The following is a 16114-nucleotide window of genomic DNA, read 5'->3' on the forward strand; positions in this document are numbered from 1 at the left end:
TCTGTCAGGATATTTCAAGATAGCATACCAATCGCTGCCAAGCGAAAGATGTGCTCTGGAATGCTCCAGACTGCTCATCGCTTCCCCATTCGTGTAAGTCGCCCACGACGCGCGCACTTTTTAATCAAATTCGGGAAAAGCCGGGAACTGGCGAGCACCCGATACGGAAAGAGCAGTTGGGTCTTCCGGAGGCAGGGGGAGGAGGGGGCTATAGGCGTCCGTCACGGTGCAACTGGCCATCTGCATATTCGATCGCCGGAAGGAAGGAAAAGCATTCCGCGACCGACCTATCCCCCCTCCTCCCTCCTTTCCCCCCCCCCCCCCCTCCCTGAAGGTCCCTCCTCCGTGGTCCGGGCCTGCCCCGGCTTCAATTCCATCCGGGTCCCCATCCGAGAGTGGCGCCTTCAATTTTCTGCCGACCCAAGACACACGGCCGCTTGCCCCGCGGCAGGACACACCGCATCTCCCTCCACTACACCTACAACTCTGCGAAATCGGATCCCGCTTTAATTGCAATTCTCCGCGCAGGCTACATAATGAACTGGTCCGGCGTAACGTCTCCTCCGCCCACTTTTATGCTTTTCCTCTGGGAGGAAGCTGGCAGACGCTAAAAAAAAATAGAATAAAATAAAAAGGAGGGGGACGGGCGGAAGGACCTCTTGGACGCGCACAGCCGGGTTCAAATGACTGCGCCTCCAATTACAATGGAAACGGCCACCGGATGCACGGTTCCGCCCCACCTGATTGGAGCAATGGCAAGCCCACCCCTTTCCCCCCATCTCACCTTCCTCGCCCACCTCCCTACCCTTCACAGTTCCGCCTTTCTCGCTCAAACCGTGCATTTGTTGCGGTGGTATTTTATTCATATTGCCACTCCCCTCTCCCCGCCCGACGGCGTAATACACTGTTACGCCGCTGTTTTCCCCCCCACCACTCCCAGCTGAATCTGTGCAGCTGCCTGCGGGGGTTGGCAGCCCTGTATCGTTTTACTGGAATGAAACGCCAGCTCCGGACCCTGGGACAGAGGGGGGAATAAATTCCAATCGAAACGGAGAGTGGAAACTATTTTAATTAACTGCCACGGCGTCCCGTCCGCACGGCGTCGTGTACAGTTATATAACACAAAACTGCTTCGGCTCCCGTTCCGTCTTTTTTTTTTACCCTCTCCGCACTACTCTCAGATCCATCATCATCTCTCTCTCTCTCTCTCTCTCTCTCTCTCTCTCTCTCTCTGCGCGCGCGCGCGCGCGTGTATGTATGTGTCACACGTGTTTCTTTTGTTTCATGTTTTGCCCTGCTACACTGTGCCGCATCGGCGGAGTAACTACATTGTTTCTCCCCGTAATCATTATTTGAGGGTAAAGTAATTTCGTTCTCCTACACGGTCCGGGACAACCGGCAGCCGTCGTTTTTCAAACTGGAAATCGTCCCTGACGCGGAGGCGCAACGAGGAAGTCAAACGTCCGCGGTAAGTGGGCCGAGTGGTAGGTAGAGAGAGAGAGAGAGAGAGAGAGAGAGAGAGAGAGAGAGAGAGAGGGGGGGGGGGGAGGAGGAGGGAAGGGAGGGGCAGGGGAAAATGGGAAACGAGAGTGAGAGGTTAAATAAACAGCAAAAGTTACGTGCAGACGCGTCGACTATCCCGGAACGTCAGCATGCAATTCCTATCTAGTTCTTACGACGAGAGCTTCATTAAAGGCTTGTGCGTTGGGGAGCTAGCAACAGCGTTCCGTTGTGAAGGAGGAATTGTGTGATGGCGTGACAGGAGAAGAAACAGGAATCGACAGGGAAGACATAGGGGATCCACTAGTAGAATCAGAATTTAAAACAGCTTTGGACGACTTAAGATCAAATAAGGCAGAAGAAATAGGTAACATTCCATTGGTATTTCTAAAACCACAGGGGGGAAGTGGCAAAAAAAAAAAAATGGTTCAAATGGCTCTGGGCACTATGGGACATCACACACACTCATGCCCGAGGCAGGATTCGAGCCTGCGATCGTAGCGGTCGCGCGGTTCCAGACTGTAGCGGCTAGAACCGCTCAGCCACCCCGACCGGCGAAGTGGCAACAAGACGACTATTCACGTTATTATGTAGAATGTATGAGACTGGTGATACACTATCAGACTTTCGGAAAAACAACATCCACCCAATTACGAAGATAGCAAGACCAGACAAATGCGAGAACCATCGCACAATCAGCTTAACAGCTCATGCAACCAAGTTGCTGACAATAATGATATTCAGGAGTCTGTAAAAGAAAACAGGGTCTGCTAGACGACGATCAGTTTGGGTTTGGTTCAAATGGCTCTGAGCACTATGGGACTCAACTTCTGAGGTCATTAGTCCCCTAGAACTTAGAACTAGTTAAACCTAACCAACCTAAGTACATCACACACATCCAAGCCCGAGGCAGAATTCGAACCTGCGACCGTAGCGGCCTTGCGGTTCCAGACTGCAGCGCCTTTAACCGCACGGCCACTTCGGCCGGCTCAGTTTGGGTTTAGGAAAGGTAAAGGCACTAGAGAGGCAGTTCTCACGTTGCGGCTAACAATGGAAGAAAGACTGAAGAAAAATCACGACACGTTCATAGGCCTGAAAATGCAAACTAAAATGATGCAAAATGTTCGAAATTCTGAGAGAAATAGGGATGGATAAGTAACATACAGTATGTACAAGAACCAAGAGGAAACAATCAGAATTGGAGATCTAGAATGAAGTGCTCGGATGAAAAAGGGCTGCAATATCTCGCCCCTACTGTTCGAGGTAAGGAATGAGGTTTTCCGCAGAATCGGCAAGGAAAGGCATATATGGGAAACAGTGACAAGAAGAAGGGCCAGTGGTGATATGACATCTGTTAAGACATCAGGAAATAACTTCGACGGTACTAGAGGTAGCTGTAGAGGATAAAAACTGTAGAGGAAGACAGAGATAGGAATACATCTAGGAAATAACTAAGGACGAAAGTTGCTGCTCCTATGAGATGAAGAGATTAGTACAGGAGAGGAATTCGTGGCGGGCCGCACGAAATCATTCAGAAAACTGATTACTCAGAAAAAAAGGACAAGGGCTTTAAAACGCGTATCTTAAGAGCTTGAGTATTTTTTCAGCTTCGCTTCTGCGAAACACCTCTCTTCTACTGAACTAGTTATCATGCCCTTAAGGTATACGTTTTATACTACATGTTTATTGGAGTTTTTTCTTATTTTGGTTCCTGCCACCACCTCCGAAAGTTATGGTTGACCACCCATACAGAAATAACATAACTTATTTCCAACAACGGAAAATCTAGTATGGAAAAATGACAGTATCTTGAAAAGTATAGATTGTAACTCACCATATGGCGGAGATACTGAGTCGCAGACAGCAACAACAAAAAGACTACTAAACACATAAGCTTTCGCCCAGTGAGCCGCCTTCTGAAACAGGTAACACACACACACACACACACACACACACACACACAACACATTCACGCAAACGCAGCTCATACACCTATGACCACTGTCTTTGACTATCTTTTGGCTGCCTGCCCCAAACAGCCAGAGTGGTCATGTGAGCGTGAGCTGCGTTTTCTTGAATGTGTGTGTGTTACGTGTTTAGCAGTCTGTTCTTCCTGTCTGCGGCTCAACAGATCTGCTACAAAGTGAGCAGCAGTCTATCCCTTTCATAATATTATCGCAACTTATTTCCAATTTTTAAAAGTTGCCAGAACATCACAAGTTCAAGAAATAAATAACATGCGGGAGGATTTCTACTGCTCATTTCTAACAACCCTTCTTTGTGTGCCTTTTGATCTGAGTCAATGCATACTGAAGGTCGTCTTTGATATTCATTCTGTTTACCACGCTTGATTTCTTTGCCGTTACAGTCGAAAATCCACTTTCACGCCCATATGATTTAAATATTGTGATTCTTTCACTCTGTTCGAGCTGTGTGCGCGTATGTCCGCAAATGACCGATAGAGTAATCGTTATATCATCAGTAACGCTACTCACGACTCCTCATTGCCGAGTGAGCGTTATGCAGTAATTGCTCAGATGTAGTGCACGAAAAACCAAGATTATGGGGAAATGGAGCGAGGAGTTTCTTCCGTCAATTTTAGAAGAACTATTATACTTCCAAACGATAACTGCTTGTAATTTCTCACTCGCAGTTCGGAACAACTATATTTTTATACGTTCCCGGAATACTGGCACACATATCACCGTTCATAAATATTAATTTTCGGTACAAATCGCTGGTTCCTTCTTTAAATTCATGCATATTCGCCAACGAGACTCCGGCGGGCGGTCACATCTGAATAACAGATAAACTGCCGCGAATGAATTGCCTACTGTTGTTTTTGTAAGAATAAACTTGAAGCCGAAGTTTTAACTGTTGGCGAGAGTACTGTTACGCCTCCACACGGCCCCCACTAACCGCTCAGAATTTCTAGCTATTGAAGGAACGGAATTTTTTTTACACAAGTTGTACAGTAATTTTCACTAAAATTCAATAGAATTAAATTTTTCACACAATTCAGCTGATATTTTCAGTCTGGCAGAGTCCCTTAAGATACGTTTACAGCAGTCATAGAAATCGCATTTTATCGACAAATAGTGTTTACACTGGCCGCGGAATACCAGCGAAATGGACGAATACAAGCTAGTAGAAGTGACTACGGCTCTCCTGCTTTTGCATTCCACAAGGCAGAAAGTTAGCGACACAGGGGAAATAGACCTTCGTGGACAATCTTTCTCAAGTACGCGAACTGCAGCCGGAATATTGATACAAAATTTTGAATTTATTTTAAAAGCAAATATTCTACATCTACATCATACTCCGCAAACGTCCTGGCGGTGTGTGGCGAGCGATATTTCTAGTGTCAATAACTGATCCCCCATTCCCAGTTGCACTCGCAAATGGTGCGTGGGAAGAATGATTGTCGGCACGCTTCTGTGTTAGCTCTAATTTCTCGGATTTTTTCATCGTGGTCATTTCGCTGGATGTATGTGAAATGAATTACCGTGTCGTCCGATTCTGCCCGAAAAGTGTTCTCTCGAAATTTCAACGGCAAACCTCTCCTTGATGAACAACGCCTCTCTTGTAACGTCTGACACTGGAGTTTCTTGAGTATCTCTGTAGCGCTCTCGCGCCGACTAACGATCCACTGACGAAACGCGGCGGTCTTCGTTTGACCCTGTCAATCTCTACTATTAGTCCTACCTGGTAAGGGCCCCAGAGAGATTATTCAACAACTGGTCGAACAAGTCTTTTTGTAAGTCACTTCTTTCCTGGATGAGTTACATTTCCTTGGGACTCTTCCTACAAATGCTAGTCTGGCACCTGTTTTTCTACTGTTTGTTTTTATGGCATATACTTTTTCAAGAAATTTGGCGTCAATAATGTAGTCGTGGCTTTCTTTTACTATGTACTAGCGTAATCCCAAAAGTAAGGTCTCCTATTCTTTTATATGTACATAGTCCTGTTTATTTCTACAATGGTTCACATCAGTTTACAGCTTGAACATTTAGCTATTTTTCGACATAATCACCATTTCCGTCCTTGCATTTTTGTACATGCTGTGGCAGTTTTTGTATGCCCATGTCATACCAGCTCGCCGCCATGCTGTTCAGAAAGTTATGAACCTCTTCCTTCACCTCGTTGTCGGAGCTGAATCGCTGGGACCACAATTAACGCTGACAGGTACTGTGAGACTCTGAAAAAACTCAAACGGGCAATTCAGAACCGGAGAAGAGCAATGTTGATGACAACGCTCGCCCACACATCGCTCGGCAAACCGTCGCTCTCCTGTAACAGTTTCAGTGGAACATAATCACCCACCCACCCTATAGTCCTGCCTTGGCGCCCAGTGACTATCACCTGTTCCCTGGGTTAAAAGAACATTTTGCCGGAAAGCGATTCAACAAACGTTTCACCTGGGGCCACTGACCGTCTTATCTCACAATGGGATACATGTGTTAAGAGTTATGGAGATTACTTTTGAAATAATAAACAATTCACTTACTTTTTCCCCATATTTCTCGTTTTCAGTTCACTGCCTCTCATATACAGGGCGGTCACATAAAGTCTGAAAAGCTTTCAATGGTGCTCCACAGTAAGTTGTGCTGAGAAGTAAAACCGATACGTTACGGCGTTCCCGCGTTTATTAGCACTGAAGTTTGTTAATCAGGCTGTCACGGTCGCAAATTCAAGCCGTCCGCCAGAGACTATGTCGCCAAACGTGTTATCCTTTTTGGTTTCCTAAAATCGAGCAGGAGAGAGATACAAAAATTGGACGTGGGACGGTAGTAAAGACCAAAGCTATGCCTAAGGCTGAGGGTGAGCAGTCTCTTGCGCTATCATCTACGCTGTGAGAACGACTGGAATTCATTGTGTCTGGTAGATCACTTGAATTTGCTCGCACAACGACTTGGTTGGGGAGCTTCAATGCTAATTATCTCTGAAGCGGCAGAACGTACCGAATTTGCTTAGCATTTATTTCGCAGCACAACCTGTCCTGCAACACCCTTACAGGCTCTCCCGACTGTTTCTGACCACCTTGTATATATGCTGAACATATTCGTTTCTATATAACATCACACACTAATCTTCTACATTTCATAGCTCAAATTCATGAAATTTACGGTTGCTTCGTTTGATCAGTTCAAAATCTTTGTAGACAACAAACATATAGTGCTTCAACATACGATCGTACAATTTAAAACTGAACCGAAATAATAATCCAGAATGAGATTGTCACTCTGCAACAGAGTGTGCGCTGGTATGAAACTTCCTGGCACATTGAAACTGTGTGCCGGACCGAGACTCGAACTCGGGACCTTTGCCTTTCGCGGACAAGTGCTCTTCCAACTGAACTCTTCCGGATTTACCCAAGCACGACTCGCCCTTACAGTTTTACTTCCTTGAGTACCTCGTCTTCTACCTTCCAAACTTCATAGAAGGTTCGCAAGAGAGCTTCTGTGAAGTTTGGAAGGTAGGAGACGAGGTACTCAAGGAAGTAAAACTGTGAGGGCGAGTCGTGCTTGGGTAAATCCCGACATGCTCAACAGTGTTCATATCTGGGGAGTTCGCTGGACAGCAGAAGTGTTTACATTCAGAAGAGTGTTCCTGGAGCCGCTCTGTAACAATTCTGGGTGTCGCATTGTCCTGCTGGAATTGCCCAAGTACGTCAGGAAGCACAATGGACATGAATGGATGCAGGTGATCAGACAGGATGCTTATGTACGTGTCACCCGTCAGAGTCGTATCTAGACGTATGAGGGTTCCCATATCACTCCAACTGCACACTCCCCACACCATTACGGAGCCCCCAGTCACCTGCTGACATGCAGGGCCCATGGATTCGTGAGATTGTCTCCATACTACACTCGTCGATCCGCTCGATACAATTTGGAGCGAGACTAGTCTCACCAGGTAGCATTTTCCATCATCAACAGTGCAAAAAATGGTTCACTGAGCACTAAGGGACTTAACATCTGAGGTCATTAGTGCCCTAGAACTTAGAACTACTTAAACGTAACTAACCTAAGGACATCACACACATCCATACCCAAGGCAGGATTCGAACCTGCGCCGTAGCAGTCGCGCGGTTCCGGACTGCAGCGCCTAGAACCGCGTGGCCACCGCGGCCGGCTCAACAGTCCAATGTCGGTGCTGACGGGCCAGGGCGAGGCGTAAAGCTTTGTGTCATCAAAGGTACACGAGTGGCCTTCGGCTCCGAAAGCCCATATTCATGATTTTTCTTTGATTAAATCTGCTATAGTTTGGAGAAGCGTTGCAGTTCTGTCACGTTAAACGATTCTCTTCAGTCGTCATTGGTCCCGTTCTTCCATCCGCAGCGATGTCAGAGATCTTATGTTTCACCGGATGCCTGATATTCGCGGTACTCTTGCGACATGGTCGTAAGGGAAAATCCCTACTTCATCGCTATCTCGAAGATGCTGTGTCCCATCGCTCGTGCGCCGACTATAACACTACGTTCAAACTCACTTAAAGCCTGGTAACCTGCCATTGTAGCAGCAGTAACCGTTCTGCGCCAGGCACTTCTTGTCTTATACAGGATGTTACAAACTTTCAGGAAACATTCCTCACACACAAAGAAAGAAAATATGTTATGTGGACAAGTGTCCGGAAACGCTTACTTTCCATGTTAGAGCTCATTTTATTACTTCTCTTCAAATCACATTAATCATGGAATGGAAACACACAGCAACAGAACATACCAGCGTGACTTCAAACACTTTGTTACAGGAAATGTTCAAAATGTCCTCCGTTAGCGAGGATACATGCATCCACCCTCCGTCGCATGGAATCGCTGTTGCAGCCCTGGAGAATGGTGTATTGTACCACAGCCATCCACAATACGAGCACGAAGAGTCAACATTTGGTACCGGGTTTGCGTAGACAAAAGCTTTCAATTGCCCCCATAAATGAAAGTCAAGAGGGTTGAGGTCAGGAGAGCGTGGAGGCCATGGAATTGGTCCACCTCTACCAATCCATCGGTCACCGAATCTGTTGTTGAGAAGCGTACGAACACTTCGACTGAAATGTGCAGGAGCTCCATCGTGCATGAACCACATGATGTGTCGTACTTGTGCCTTTACATGTTCTAGCAGCACAGGTAGAGCACCCCGTATGAAATCACGATAACGTGCTCCATTGAGCGTAGGTGGAAGAACATGGGGTCCAATCAAGACATCAGCAACAATGTCTGCCCAAACGTTCACAGAAAATCTGTGTTGATGACATGATTGCACAATTGCGTGCGGATTCTCGTGAGCCCACACATGTTGACTGTGAAAAATTACAATTTGATCACGTTGGAATGAAGCCTCATCCGTAAAGAGAACATTTGCACTGAAATGAGGATTGACACATTGTTGGATGAACCATTCGCAGAAGTGTCGTTCTAGGTCTTCCCCAATCGCGAGTCATAGGCTGGAATGTTCAGTGCTCCCTAAGACGCCGATCAATTGCTTCGAACGTCTTCCTGTCGGGACACCTTCGTTCTGAAAATCTGTCGCGATACAAACGTACCGCGCCACGGCTATTGCCCCGTGCTAATCCATACATCAAATGGGGATCTGCCAACTCCCTTTCGTAAACATTGCACTGACTATAAAACCACGTTCGTGATGAACACCAACCTGCTGATGCTACGTACTGATGTGCTTGATGCTAGTACTGTAGAGCAATGAGTCGCATGTCAACACAAGCACCAAAGTCAATATTACCTTCCTTCAATTGGGCCAACTGGCGGTGAATCGAGGAAGTACAGTACATACTGACGAAACTAAAATGAGCTCTAACATGGAAATTAAGCGTTTCCGGACACATGTCCACATAACATCTTTTCTTTATTTGTGTGTGAGGAATGTTTCCTGAAAGTTTGGCCGTACGTTTTTGTAACACCCTGTATAGGTGTTGCCGTCCGCGGCGCCGTATTCTGCCTGTTTACTTATCTAGTATTTGGATATGCATGGCTATACCAGTTTCTTTGGCGCTTCAGTGTAAAATTTTCATTGCAAAACAAACATGCTAAAGAAAAATGCCTCCACAGCTCCATCATCATTTTCAGAAGCACGGCTTCACTTACGGGGCCTACAGACTTCCAAGTGCGCGTTCGAAATAGCTCTGCGTCACTGCAGTGTCGTACCTCGATGTAGGAACGCCAATGACCTAATAAATAGTGCTGTGAGACGAAAGTTCAGCATAAACACGGACAGATTACAAAGGACGCTCACAACGCCTGGTGAAACAGTAGAGCATTGTAAGGCTCGCAACCGCCACAGGCCATCGTGCAGGCGTATACGAGCTGGGGATGGGGCCGGTATCTGGAGAGAGATCTGCCCGCAGCTGGCTGCAGTCGTCAGCCACTTACCGGGGTCCTGGGAAGGAACACTTGTCAGCCTATTAGACCAGTCAGGAGCGTTGTCCGCCCTCATCTCGACATCAACTTCTTGTCGCCATATGACGCTCCGAGCGTCTCTGCCGCAGCCCACACGGCGGTAGACGAGTCCCATACCGATAACAGAAGTCGGTGACAGGGTCCGATCCCATGAGAAATATCATGATGACCGAGAGGACGCGAGCAGTAGCATTTCTCTACATTCTACACCCGGCAATCACCTTTATAGTGCGTGTAGCGATGCATCTACCTATTCCCTCTTCACTGTTTCATTTCATTCAGATTGTCTCTACAGACAAATCATTTTATTACTATCTGTCATATTAAAGGCGGCCGGAGTGACCGAGCGGTTCTAGGCGCTACAGTCTGGAACCACGCGACCGCTACGGTCGCAGGTTCCAATCCTGCCTCGGGCATGGATGTGTGTGATGTCCTTAGGTTAGTTAGGTTTAAGTATTTCTAAGTTCTAGGGGACTGATGACCCATAGTGCTCAGAGCCATTTTTTTATCATATTAAAATTATTATTTTCCTTGCGTAATTAAGATCTAAAAATATGCAGTAAGTATTAAACCCTGTTTTGATGTAAGAGAGAACCTTAAAGCTCTAATCTGATCAAATTAAATAAATAAATAAAAGGAGGATTGGTTGGCAGGCCACACCATGAGGCATTGATGAATCGCCAGTTTGATATTGGGGAGAAGCCTAAGGGGTAAAAGCCGTGGAGGATGTGGGTTCGAATGAATTGATGATGACGCACGGGCACAATAGACTATCGTGGAGAACTGAATGAAACCAGACTTCGGACCGAAGACAAAAGCATTAACAACGGGGAATCCAAATCATGGTTATGAACGGCGACTTAAATATCGCACACCCTCCTCCCCCGCACCGAACAACCACTACTATTTCAACGGTTTCGAGAGCGATGAAGTGCATATCGCGAACCGAACGGGCCCATGGCGCTGTGGAATTAATTACTATTTCGCTGACGTTACACTTCCGCGAAACCGGAGCGACAAGAACAAAATCCGTTGTAAGTTGCGGGTTGCCTACCTAACTTGCTGGTGCCCTGTTCCTGAACGCCAGAGTTGTCGGACGATAAATTCGAAACATAATATTCTGTATGAGTGCACTCCCGTGTTGCTGCCGTCAGCTGCCCTCGAAATGGCGTTTTATATTTCCGACAGGGCTTTAACGTCATAAAGTTTCTCCGTGTACTTTTCATTACGCTAGCTGCAGTTTCGCGGGAAATGTGCAGTCACTTTTACTGTTTTCGCGGAGTAGTTTACTACTGTCAAACTAGCACAAACGTTTTCTGCCCATTTAATCTCTCCTGCAGTGAGATATTTCCATTTTACTACATCTGTTTTGCTTTCAACCTACGATGCCACAGCAGCTGAATACAAAAGGGAATTTTAGAAACGGTTTAAGTACAGATTTATTTTTATATGATCACTCTTTTGACCAATCATCTAAAATGAAACGCCAAAGAAACTTGTATACGTACTCAAATAGAGAGATATGTAAACAACAGGCAGAATACGGTGCTGCGGTCGGCAAAGTTTACATAAGCAAGTTTCTGGCGCATTTGTTAGATCGGTTACCCCTTCTACAGTGACCGGTTATCAAGATTTAAGTCAGTTTAAACGTGGTGTTATAGTCGGCGCAGGAGCGTTGGGATACAGCATCTCCGAGGTAGCGATGAAGTGGGGCTTTTCCCGTACGACCATTTCACCAGTGTACTGTGAATATCAGGAATTCGGTAAAAATCAAATCTCTGACATCGCTGCGCCCGGAAAAAATCCTGAGAGAACGTGACCAACGACTACTGAAGAGAATCGTTCAACGTGACAGAAGTGCAATCCTTTGGCAAACTGCAGCAGATTTCAATGCTGGGCCATCAACAAGTGTCAGGGTGCGAACCATTCAACGAGACAGCATCGATATGAGCTTTCGGAGCCGAAGGCCCACTCGTGTACCCTTGATGACTGCACTGGACCCGTCAACATCGACACTGGACTGTTGATGACTGGAAACCAGTTGTCTGGTCGGACGAGTCTCGTTTCAAATTGTATCGAGCAGATGGACGTGTACGGGTATGGTGACAACCTCATGAATTCAAGGACGCTGCATGTCAGCAGGGGCCTGTTCAAGTTGGTGGTGGCTCTGTAATGGTGTGGGGCAGTGGAGTGATATGGCACCACTGATACGTCTAGATATGATTCAGGCAAGTGACACCTGAATGCGATCATGTCCATTGTGCATTCTGATGGACTTGGACAATTCCAGCAGGACAATGCGACACACCACACGTCCAGAATTGCTACAGAGAGGCCCCAGGAACACTCTTCTGAGTTAAAACACTTTCGCAGGCCTCCAAACTTTCCAGACATGAATATTATTGATATCTAGGACGCCTTGCAACGTGCTGTTCAGAAGAGATCTCCACCCCCTCGCAATCTTACAGATTTATGGACAGTCCTCAGGATTCATGGTGTCAGTTTCTTTCTTTTCTTTCCTTCTTTTGATTGTGCCGTTTTTCCCGCGGATACGCAGTGTCGGCATGGTTAATCGGGTGTGGCAATGTTCGTTGAAGGCGTGGCCGGATGCCCTTCTTGCCGCCACCCCGTACCCCCCAGGAAGGAATTAGTGTACCCCAACTGTCTGCGACTAGTGTAATCCATGGAATAGTGCGAAGGTGTTCAGATGTCTGCGAGCCATGTAACTGAGGCGGGACTGGGGACCAGCCCAGTATTCACCTAGTAGGATGTGGCAAACCGCCTAAAAACAACATCCAGGCTGGCCGGCACACCGGCCCTCGTCGTTAATCCGCCGGGCGGATTCGATCCGGGGCCAGCGCGCCTACCCGAGTCCAGGAAGTAGCGCTTTAGCGCGCTCGGCTAACCTGGCGGGTTCATGGTGTCAGTTTCCCCCAATACTGACATCAGTCGAGGCCATACCACGTGGCGCTGCGGCGTTCCACCGTGCTCGCGGGGTCCTACACGATATTAGGCAGGTGTACCAGTTTCTTTGGCTCTTCAATGTATGTTTTCTTATATAGTTGTAATAAAGTCTGCATAAAAATTTGAAGTTGCATAGAGATAGTGAGGATAAGTATTAATGTAAACACATGCTGACTGAGACATTGTCGCAAAAGTACCAAGCTTTTCTATCACTGCAAAAAGTCTCCCACTGGTGGGTGCTTCGAGTGCAATGATTCTGTTCTGGACGAGACTTTAAACCCCTATCCGTCCGTCTTCCTCTCATCTACTTATGCACTGTTATGAATGCAGGGAGTTTGGTGACCTCAAGTTTAAATAGCCCACTTAAAGAAACGTAAGTTAATATCAGTGACCAACAGATAAAGCTATCAAAAATTGAATTTCTGTCGGAAAATCTTATCGAAAGACAGTTTGCAACCATTAAATTTCATAATATAGTTTCTGATAATCAGATAACATGCTGGTAAGTTAAAAATCTTTAAAAACAACAAATACAAATTCGAAAATTACTTCTTTTGTAAAACCATAATAGAATCATCTACATTTATCCCCTTTATCGAACAAACCATAATTATGAACCCCCTGGTCGATCTTGTTAGAACCCCGTAGATGAAAACTCCTTGAAGAGATTTGTAATGAATGCAAATGTTGCTTCTCTTTTATAGCAGCATGCTAAAACCGCTGCCACTATCCTGTCCAGTAATTTAGTAGCATACGACATCTCTACAGCGTGTTTTCCTTTTATAGAAGCAACATTACATGGAGTTCGCCGCCACAGACCGTGCCCTCATGTACGTAGGACTTAGGCCCTGGTTTCATGAACCGTAATTAGTACGTGCTTACATCGCCACAAACTGCAGCTTTGGCGTTTTACGATCAAGTATTGACAATTCTGCAATAATACTGTTTGAGCAGGGCTCCAGTTACACCACTCATTCGCGACCAGTTCCCTCGGCCCTTCAGCCAAGCCGTGTCCGACACGCTTCCGGCTTGCCCCACTCCAGTTAACAGCCAACTCTACCGCAGCCGACCATTGCGCCAGACAACCTGCGGACCTTTCCAGCCCAAAGACAGGTCATTGCCCCTTGTTGCGGCTGTCGATAACTGCCGACATTGCACAACATCAAAGCGACTACTCTGCAATTCACAGTTAAATGTCTGACAGAAGAGTCATAGAACTACTTTCAGGCTATTTCTCGACCGTTCCAATCTCGAATACGATATGAGAAAAATGAACACTTAAATCTTTTCGTGAAGGTTCTGATTTATCTTATTTTATCGCAACGGTTATTTCTCCATTTGTAGGTGGAAGTCAACAAAGTACGTATGTTTCAAAAAGGACTTTACAACTTTAAAAATTCATATAAATTTACTGAAGTAAGATAAAGAGCTGTGTTTAGTGTTATTTTGTAAGGAAACACGTCAACTTTTTGTTATTTTGTTTTTTTTACCTTAAACTGAAGATGTTGTATATAGCTTCCGTTGGTTATCCTGCATACATCCCATCGGAAGTCAATTTCTTCCCAAACTCTTTGTAGCATTGCAGGTGTAACTTGCTCAGTGGCGGCGTAAATTATTGCTCTAAGTTCAGGTACAGAAGCCAGCACATGAGGTATAAACACGATATCCTTGATGAATCCCCATAAAAAAACGTCTTCGACTGGCCAGAAAAGGTGATTTTGTCCAAGAAATGTTAATCCTCACGTAATCGATTTAACATATCCGTTTGCGAGCAAGTTTATCAGTGTCTTTTATTGCTTGTACGATCGTCAATCTGTACGGTTTCAAATGCAAACCGTTTCTCAACACACGCCAAACAGTCGTATGCGGGATTTGCAGTTCACGAGAGGCACGCCGGGTCGATTTCGTAGGGCTGTTGACAAATCGTTGTCTCACTCGTTCAGCGACGTCGTCAGATGTGCTTGGACGACCTGATGATTTCCCTTGTCTTACCGAACACCCTCTTACTATAATACGTTTATGCAACTCATAAACTGAAGGCCTACTAGGGAGATCTTTAGCGTACTTGCTACGGAAATTACGCTGCATTGTTGTGGCCGACTTCGATTATTCAAACCAAAACACACAGGTAGCATGATCGGGTCCAGTGAAAGCAGCCGTCTTTAACGGAACTGCCGCTAGCGCTCCTTACGGTGCGATTTGGCACTCGTGAACTATCGGAGACAAAACTTGATGTATTTCCTTAGAAATTGACACACTCTGTAGGTACTATGAATCAATTTATATGAATGTTCAAAGTTGTAAAGTCATTTTTGAAACACCCTGTATTTACGCACTCGGGGAAACTTGGTGACTGAAATGAACCGCGCCTGGTCTTCTCGATAGACGTTGTCCTGTGTTATCTGTGTCAGTTACGTAGCGGCTGGTGCAGTCGCGTCGCACCAGAGTGCATTACCTGTACGCATGCGGGCTTTTACAGGACTCACTGCACAGAGTGACGACATTAACTCTGTTTTGCAGTTCGGACTGTGTCGTTGAAGCGCAAAATTAATGCTGCCGACTCCATCTCATGTGTCGACTGCCATCACCAAGGAATTAGAATTGCTGAGAACGTTTCTGAATTAGCTCTCAACGTTTTCGTGTTCTGCAGATAGTGGCCGGTGTTTTGATGAGACCGACGTTGGCCAGTGTTGTTTGACTGCCAAGTTTCAGTTGCTTCTGTGACGACAGGACAGTGTGACCTAGTCTTTGTACTGTTTCTGATACTGTGTATGAATTCTATCTGTAGTACTGATTAATTTAACCTGATTTATCGTTTGACAAAATGTAAATTTACTGTCTTATTTTTGTATGGATTTCAGTTGTGTGCTACACTGTTAACCTATTTCTGTTTATTACAAGTCCAGTATTGTTTGTACGATGGAATGGATGCTAAATAAATAAATAAAAATAGGTAAGGTGTGATGCGGGGCCTTTCTATTGCTTCCTGGCCATAATAGAGGCCTCTTGGACCTGGATTTAATTCAAACCTGTTCCTTGTTTTGGGAGCTTAACAATTTTCTTAATTTCACCTTGAATTTTTCTAAACTTTAATTTATGTTCTGTGATTTCTGTGTCCTAATAACTTTATTAGTTACGACTGGCAGTTTCATAAATGATATTAATTACTGTCCGGTATTCTGAAGGGTGATAGTCTCGTGAATATTTTAAAATTTTCAAAGCTCTTGTACTTCTCCAAGT

At 45.7% G+C, this 16114-nt stretch overlaps 1 protein-coding gene across 1 annotated transcript in view; it reads right to left on the minus strand.

Annotated features, from left to right (window-relative positions):
* The window catches only part of LOC126284738 (uncharacterized), a 957335-nt gene that overhangs the window by 847195 nt on the left and 94026 nt on the right, over positions 1-16114 (minus strand). The window lies entirely within an intron of this gene.

The sequence above is a fragment of the Schistocerca gregaria genome, chromosome 8 (genome assembly GCF_023897955.1).
Source record: "Schistocerca gregaria isolate iqSchGreg1 chromosome 8, iqSchGreg1.2, whole genome shotgun sequence".
Classification (NCBI taxonomy): domain Eukaryota; kingdom Metazoa; phylum Arthropoda; class Insecta; order Orthoptera; family Acrididae; genus Schistocerca; species Schistocerca gregaria.